Raw genomic sequence first — 9,006 nt, 5'->3', positions numbered from 1 at the left:
AGTCTAATGGTGAAGCTGGCGGTCACACCAATGCTCATGTATTCATCTTTCATAAAAAAGTACTGTAGCTGGAACACTGGCTGCTATATGAAGAGCAGAGCACATAGGGCACTCTATTTGAGTTATTTTCCATGCGTTGTTGTCAATACGTTGATGAAGATCAGCCTGTGAGCTCCCTTATGACGACATAGTCAAGTTGGTTGCCAGCTCTTGAAACACCTTGTAGCTCTAAACCATTGTTGCCTTCTTGTCTTATACACAGTAGTTTGTAAAGACACAATCTATCATTGATGACTGCACTCCCATGAATGCAGAATCCTGATTATAAGATTTTGCTTCAGACAAAACAGGGTAAGGGGTAAGGGTAAGAAGGAACCATAGTCTTGGTCATTGTTTCCTAGAGGACAGCAATTATTTGCAAACATGATATATTTATAAAACCTTAACCTTGGACCTGTTCAGGTGAGAGGAGAGCGTTTGTACTGAGTGTCTTGTGCAGAGTATGTTTGCTGTAGCATTGCTTTAATAGTCTATTTTAGGTGAGGACCATAAATGTTGTCTTAAACAAATTGTTTGGGGAGAGGTCAAATGTGTTGAGACGATATGTTGGTTTATCTGAATCAGTGTTTGTTTAAAGCACTGAAGCACTTATTTCAGTGGAAGTAAGACCAAAGAAGCCTTTTGTGTAATTGTTATATATCATCCTCCTCAGTGAATTTAATATAAATAAAAATAGTGCAACTGTAGCGAGGTGCGTACTGGCGGCAAAGAAGTCAGGCGCAGGAGAGTGAAAACTGATTTACAACGGTGTCGTTTAATAAACATAAAAGCCACCGTAAACAGAACAATAAATGAATGGGTCAAACAAAACCCTGTATCCACCAGCATAACGTACACAAGCACTACAAGAAACAATTCCGGACAAGGACATGGGGGGAACAGAGGGTTAAATACACACCATGTAATTGATGGAATTGAAACCAGGTGTGAGGGAAGACAAGACAAAACCAATGGAAAATGAAAGGTGGATCGGCGATGGCTAGAAGGCCGGTGACGTCGACCGCCAAACGCCGCCCGAACTAGGAGAGGGACCGACTTCGGCGGAAGTCGTGACAGCAACATTAAAAAAGTTATCCTTTTTAGATAAAAGTATAATAAATATCTTCATGTCACCAAATAATTGATTAAAAACACACTGTTTTACAATGAAGGTCTGCAGTAGCCTCAACAGCACTCTGTAGGGTAGCATCATAGTGTAGCCGGAGGACAGCTAGTTTCCATCCTCCTCTGGGTACAATTACTTCAATACAAAACCTAGGAGGCTTGTGGTTCTCACCCCCTTTCATAGACTTACACAGTAATTATGAAAACTTCTGGAGGACATCCTCCATCCTATCAGAGCTCTTGCAGCATGAACTGACATGTTGTCCACCCAATCAAAGGATCAGAGAATTTATATATCACTGAAAGCATAAGCTACCGCTAGCTAGCGCTGCACTGCATAAAATGTTGTGAGTAGTTGACTCAAAGAGAAAGACAATAATTGAACAGTTTTTAACAAATTAATTTCTTCAAAAATAAAGGAGAAGCAAGAGAGAGAGAGCGAGAGAGAGAGATTTCACATTTTTTCACTTTCACTTACTTAACTAGCGAATGCAGCTAGCTAGTTTAGCGTACTCGAACACCAGGCTCAAACAGAAAGGGATGCTATGTTACCTAGCTGGCTATGGCTATCCAACACTGGAACTCTTCCAAGTCAAGGTAAGCTTTTGGTGTTATTAATTTATTGCCACTAGAGCCCGCCGGTGTAACTGCTAAACTGCTTGCTAACTGTACATTTAACATTTACATTTAAGTCATTTAGCAGACGCTCTTATCCAGAGCGACTTACAAATTGTACACTGTACTGCATGAATGTAACGGTTTTACTGACGCGTTAGTTCTAGTAGCAATGTTGACTTGACATTAGGTAATATGGTGACAATGATGTAGGCTGTGTGTAGCTCTTAGCGGATATGATATGAAGGTTAGGATTGGAAAGTTTTTTTTTGCCTGGTCACAGACTGATGTGTTGTGCACTGAAGTCCACAAGCGAAGGAAAAAGGTGAGAGGAGGAGAGCGTGTAGATGCGAGAAGGAATTATCCAACGATCAAAGGGCTCATGCTGTTAGAATGTGGGTGCTTTGGAAGTGAAATGTGTTTGCGTTTGATCAGGGGTATATTAATTCCGTCAATTCTGTTGAAAAACATTTTTTAAACGTAAGCAAACAGAACGAAACGGGGATAAATATACCTGAATTTGTCCAATAGATACTCACATTATTAACTGTTGGACTAATGATTGCAAGGCAGTGTTGAACGTGTCAATGTCTATCACCTTTGACATGTAGTAGCATGAACCTATCAATGTTACATTGAGCTGGTTGAATGGAATATGAATGAATGACAGTCATCCAATGTGCTGTAAAAATAAGTTGCCCTCCCTAATCTTAAACGGCACCGGCCACCACTGTAATATACTGAATATACAGTTGCAGTCGGAAGTTTACATACACCTTAGCCAAATAGATTTCAACTCAGTTTTTCACAATTCCTGACATTTAATCATAGTAAAAAATCTCCGTCTTAGGTCAGTTAGGATCAACACGTTATTTTAAGAATGTGAAATGTCAGAATAATAGTAGAGAGAATGATTTATTTCAGCTTTTATTTCTTTCATCACATTCCCAGTGGGTCAGAAGTTTACATACACTCAATTAGTATTTGGTAGCATTGCCTTTAAATTGTTTAACTTGGTTCAAATGTTTTGGATAGTCTTCCACAAGCTTCCCACAATAAATCGGGTGAATTATGGCCCATTCTTACTGACAGAGCTGGTGTAACCGAGTCATGTTTGTAGGTCTCCTTGCTCACACACTCTTTTTCAGTTCTGCCCACAAACGTTCTATGGGATTGAGGTCAGGACTTTGTGATGGCCACTCCAATAGCTTGACTTTGTTGTCCTCAAGCCATTTTGCCACAACTTTGGAAGTATGCTTTGGGTCATTGTCCATTTGGAAGACCCATTTGTGACCAAGCTTTAACTCCCTGACTGATGTCTTGAGATATCGTTTCAATATATCCACATAAGTTTCCATCCTCATGATGCCATCTATTTTGTGAAGTGCACCAGTCCCTCCTGCAGCAATGCACCCCCACAACATGATGCTGCCACCCCCGTGCTCCACCTTTTCCTCCAAACATAAGGATAGTCATTATGGCCAAACAGTTCTGTTCTTGTTTTATCAGACCAGAGGACATTTCTCCAAAAACTACGATCTTTGTCCCCATGTGCAGTTGCAAACCGCAGTCTGGCTTTTTTATGGCGGTTTTGTAGCAGTGACTTCTTCCTTGCTGAGCGGCCTTTCAGGTTATGTCAATATAGGACTCGTTTTAGTGTGGATATTGATACTTTTGTGCCTGTTTCCTCCCGCATCTTCACAAGGTCCTTTGCTGTTGTTCTGGGATTGATTTGCACTTTTCGCACCAAAGTACGTTCATCTCTAGGAGACAGAACACGTCTCCTTCCTGAGTGGTATGACGGCTGCGTGGTCTCATGTTGTTTATACTTGCGTACTATTGTTTGTACAGATGAACGTGGTACCTTCAGGCGTTTGGAAATTGCTCCCAAGGATGAACCAGACTTGTGGAGGTCTACATTTTTCTGAGGTAAACTTCCGACTTCAAATGTAGCTGCCTCCGACTGTTCCCTGTCAATGGGCCGAGAACCTGTGACGTCAGACAAACTGGATAAGTGACTGAACTAATAAGGAAGAGCCAATTATGTTGTTGTCTGTAAGCAGGAAGTTGTACGATGATGTCATTTTGCTGAGTCTACCATTAAATGAGTTTAATGTTACACATTAGTACAATTCCCAAAGATTTGATAAATGGAAATGTGAATATTCTACTCAAGAATGTGAAGAAACGTGTCAGTTACCAATCTGAATCTGGTTTACACTACCCCTGCTGCACCATTGGCTGTTGAACTGTGTGATAGCAGACAGGCCAGGCCTGAGGAGGGATCTCTCTTCCAGACTTCCAGAAACACCGCAGTGCATGTGATCAGGGATAGCCCTGCTCAGCCTGCCGTCTGTCCAGCCAGCCAGGGTAGGAACAAACATAACTCATTGTTTTCAGATGGCGGAATTGGACTTCCATCAAGTCCATTTAATTAGCACTAAGGAGAAGAGCAAAGCAAGTAGAGAGAAGCAAGGAGGTTGTGAGGTGCACGTAGCGTACCGCATGGTTGACCGGAATACAGTGTGATGCTATGCATGACCACAAGTCTGCCATATGCCTTTCTACAAATATAAGGCATATGAAGAAATGAATTATTGATGAAGAATAAGACCATTATTCACAATTGTACAGAACGCAAACGGTTTAGAAACCATGGGCTGGCAGGTAGCTTAGTGGTTAAAGCGTTGGACTTGGACCGAAAGGTTGCAATATCTGTCGTTCTGCCCCTGAACAAGGCAGTTAACCCACTGTTCCTAGGCCGTCATTGAAAATAAGAATTTGTTCTTAACTGACTTGCCTAGTTAAATCAAATTGAAAAAATGTATAAAAATGTAGCCCTGTCATAGTGTCTCCTTGTAGTCACCTTAGGACTCAAATGACTGTTTTTATTGTCATACTATTACTGCGTTATAGCTCATTGGTTTATAGATAATAGTCTTGTGAACACAGGCAGTCAGGCAGTCAGTCAGTCGGTCAGTTAGTCAGTCAGTCCTACAGGCTGAGCATCTCCCCTGAGGCATCAAGATGCAGTGAGCTGTGGTACCCATGTAGCTTACCCCACCCTCCTTCCCTCTGGCATCTTAAATAATTCACTCAGTGCATATTAGCTGTGTGAATAAGGAAAAAAGAGACACAGATCAGAGCCCTTTTTACTCTAGCAGAGTTTGCTGTAGCGTCATGGCAACCGCTGCTGGAAGAACTCCCCCCCTTCTCTCGCTTCACACACCTCACTGCACTCTGGTCCTGCATAGAGACAGCGTCTCCGAGAGGAGAGAGCAGCACCTACGGCCAGACTCTCTGAGCCCCTGCATTGTGCCAGGCTCAGCGTCTGCACGGCACGTCTCTCCTCACTGCTTATCGATTCTCCCAGCCTTTGCTCCTCCCTCCCTCGCTCCCTTCCTCTCCCTCCCTCTTCTTCGCTCCTCCCTCCCTTGCTCCCTATCCCACCTTCTCCTTCACTCCTCCTTCGCTCCCTTACTCTCTCTCCCTCTCCCCTCTCCCTCTCTCTCCCTTTCTCTCTCTCTCCACTCCAGCCCTCCTTCCTTCCTTCCACCCTCCCTTTCACCCTGCGTCTAATTTTCAAAGCTCAGCATTCCCCTCTGCGTGTACTGTAGAGAGAGAACAAATGAACGAGAGGAGGAGGAGCAGAGTCCAGAGTACGCCATAAACCCCCCCCCCCCCACACCCAATTGATGACAAGTAGGATTTTTATTGAGTAGCTCTTCAGCCAATGAGGCTGCAGTGCCGGGAAATACAGCAGTGAAACGGCACATAGCTTTGATGCTGGTGCTGATTTGCAGTGAGAGAATGTTAATGTGCGCGTGTATTTCATTTCATTTTCCCCAGATCTGATTAACTCCTCACCACAGGCAACTGTTTTGTGTCAGTGTGTGTGAAGAGGGCTTTCGTGAAGAGACCCCTGGGGGTGACTGCGGGGACTGAGCAGTTACAAGAGGCTTATCTTCTTCAGAGTGGGATAAACCCAAAAAACTATTCATCTCAAACATTTCTTCTCCTAAGACCTTATCTCAAGTGTCCTGCAGGTACTACAGACAGAAGTACCCTCCCTCTCTCTCTTTTTCTCCAGGAGACAACAGCTCTCTGATACAGGTAAGGTGTCACTTCTTACTGTATGTACATGTTTGTTGATCGGTGATGAGTGCCGTGGTCATGTATCATTTAGTCATGGCAGTAACCAGCCTCATTACACTGCCCATCTACCTAGAGGACTGCAGTGGGAGAGGAAAGGCTCAAGGTAATTATAGCAGACAATGATATCTTCCCCAGTTTCAATTTCCTCTGGTTTAATGTAGAGACACTGCAGGGAAAGGGAGGCTGCCAGTGGAACTTTCTCTCTCAGTATTGAGGCAAGTCCTCATGCGTAGCTTCATACAGTGCTGCAGTATCACGTTACATAATAGTAGAAAATGTGTGTAAGAGAGTAGAACTTGGGATGGGGCTGTTTTCACATTAGAAAACATTGAAACAACATATTTCACAGTCCTCTACTTATTATGGATACCATTCACTTCAAATATGTTGATTCAACTATAACTGAAGTGATCAGTGGAGTGTGTTTTAGTCGTAATTCAATGTTTGATCAAATGCCTTCTATATTTTTTTTGCATTTTTTTACCCTGAACCAAAATCTGAGAGAAATTTACAAACAAACAATTTTCCATTGATCTGTTGATATCAAGTTTATATACAGTTATCATGTTGATATGTGTCCATTTGTTTCCTATCTTTAAATGTAGACTAAAAGGAAGGCAAATAAATGGTTGATAAAATGACATGATGACAGTTTTGAACTAACATCATGAGAAGAACAGCCCCGTTCCACTATACATTCTGCTGCGCTGGGGGGTGCATGCAAGGTCAATTCTGCTGAACAAGCTATTCTGAAAGAGCCCATACATGCATTGAAGAGGTGCTACCCTGTACTGTAATGGATTAAAAGTAATGATATTAAATGTCAAAGCTAGGTTTCTCATACCAAATTAACCACATCGCCCCTTTCCACCATGTGTAGCTTGTACCTAAGGTCATTGCATCATCATTGACTACGTTGACTGCGTATCTTTTCTTGGGTTGATTTCAAAGTCTTCCACACCACTCTGAAGGGTACAGTTTACCAGATAAAAGTGGACCTCAGTGAAAATGCAGTAGTTTATATCAGGTTATTAAACCTGATCTACCGAGCAATTCCATATTCCTCATATGCATACTTTAGTCATGAGTCATTAGCATAAGGATGGAACCTCTACATACCACATCAGGATGTAATTGATGGTATTGAGAGGCAGCATTATCCAAGGTGACAAGTGAGTGTCTTTCTATGGGGCTGTTGTGTTCTCAGGTGGTGTTTCAGGCCGGTCGGTCTTCAGGGCCACTATGTGTACAGGACTGGGACTCTCCAGGTTTAGAACCTCCTATAGCTCCTCCCACCAGCTTCCTCCGGTGTACAGGACTGCCTGTACTGGGACTCTCCTGGTTAAGATGCAGAGGGGTCCGCCTCCTCTGGCACAGCAGAGGTGATTCAGAGGAGCCACAGCCGCAGCACTCTCTCTCTCTTTCTCTCTCTCTCTCTCTCTCTCACTTGCACACACATGCACACTTGCGTACACTCGCGCACACACACACACACAAACACACACACACACACACATACACACACACACACACACACACACACACACACACACACACACACACACACACACACACACACACACACACACACACACACACACACACACAGTTGTCCAGGGAATAGTGCTGAGCTGGCCATGTCATGGGGGAGGATACTGGGATACGTACCAGTGCTAGTTCATAAATCAGTGAAATGGAGTCAGGGCTATTTTGGGTCGTAGGGGTAAGTGGGAGAGACATGTCTGGGGTTTTACTGCTTGGTTAAAATGGATGGGCTTTCAAAGGAATGAGGCAACACTACAGTTACCCTCACCCTAACCCTAACCCTTATTTGTAAGTTGAGGTCAATTGCTGTTATTTCTCCTGGTCAACATAAAAGCATTAGAGTTAAGAAATATTCCCGTACATCGATAGGTCTTCTATTTTTCACGTTGGAGTGGTTGGGCAGCTGAAATGGAAAGGCATTGATGCTTCACCACCATCTCTCTCTCTCTCTCTCTCTCTCTCTCTCTCTTGGATTGATTTTGTGCAGTAATAAAATGTTTATATGATCTCTCCCAGAAGATGTTCCATTGTTAATGACATGCCAGGTGCACATTGAGATGATACTGAGATTATATTTTTCATTGTGAGTCAAACTGTATATAAGCTAGGGCAGTCTTCATGTGTCCATGGCAGACATTTCTGTAACACATTCTGTGAAGAACATACGTATGTTTTATAATGTGCATTGTAAACTGACTAAAGGGAACTATGTTTTTGTAAGACTGATGCAAATTTTGGAAATGCAATGGTCTGTTGTAATTCTCTAACATGGACTTTGTACCGTTTAGCCACCATTTAGCCATATTACAGCCATCTGAGCCAATGATGTATTAAGAATTCATTTTTAGCCTACTTTTATAGTGAGCCTGGACTTCCCTCTAAAAGTTACTGACTTGCTGTCTTTGTTTCATTGGGAACTGCAGGCAAACACTGTCAGTTTACGCTTTACTGCCGTGGTAGAGGGTTTGTTTGTGTAGCCAGCCACTGGGGTCAGATAGGAGAGAGGAGAAGAAGAGAGACAATACAAAGGAAGGTAATGAGATGTTGTCAGAGTCCTATCTTCCTCTCTTCGCCCTCTCCAGGTCCACTGGTACTGAAGCTAGCTGCCTGCCACCCCAATTGTCACTGCTTCTAGACAATAATGAAACCACCCTACAGGTTATTTGGCATACACATTATGGCAAGCTACTGCTGTTATTCACATACTCAGAGATAAAGGCCTACATTTTCATTAAAGTGTTTAAGTTTTTTCTGCCTTATAGTATATAATACATACTGTATCTTTGGGATCCATAACATCAACATTGTATTGATTCTAAAGTTTGAACAATCCCAAAATGCTTTGTTCTACTTGCTTTAAGTGTCATATCTAGCCTGAAATCCAGTCTGTTTGTGGTAACTTCCACTCCGTTCCACTCCTTGTCTTGCATTACAAGGCAAGGAGTGGAATGTTAGCACAGACTATCATATCTGTGTTTCTTGTTGTTTCATGCACTGCTAACAGTAAACCGACTCTGAATCTATGAT

At 42.7% G+C, this 9,006-nt stretch overlaps 1 protein-coding gene across 2 annotated transcripts in view; it reads left to right on the top strand.

The window, feature by feature from the left end:
- Positions 1–5,515: 5,515 nt before the first annotated feature.
- The window catches only part of LOC115207404 (synaptotagmin-2), a 49,875-nt gene continuing 46,384 nt past the window's right edge, over positions 5,516–9,006 (top strand). The window contains exon 1 of one of the 2 annotated variants that reach the window (XM_029774466.1): positions 5,516–5,892. The gene's annotated coding sequence lies outside the window, so the exon portion shown is untranslated. The remainder of the gene's footprint in view (positions 5,893–9,006) is intronic. The other variant, XM_029774468.1, reaches the window with a different exon arrangement.

Source organism: Salmo trutta, chromosome 14, assembly GCF_901001165.1.
Source record: "Salmo trutta chromosome 14, fSalTru1.1, whole genome shotgun sequence".
Lineage (NCBI taxonomy): Eukaryota > Metazoa > Chordata > Actinopteri > Salmoniformes > Salmonidae > Salmo > Salmo trutta.
Note: the sequence above shows the minus strand (reverse complement) of the source record. Positions and strands in the feature narration are given on the sequence as shown.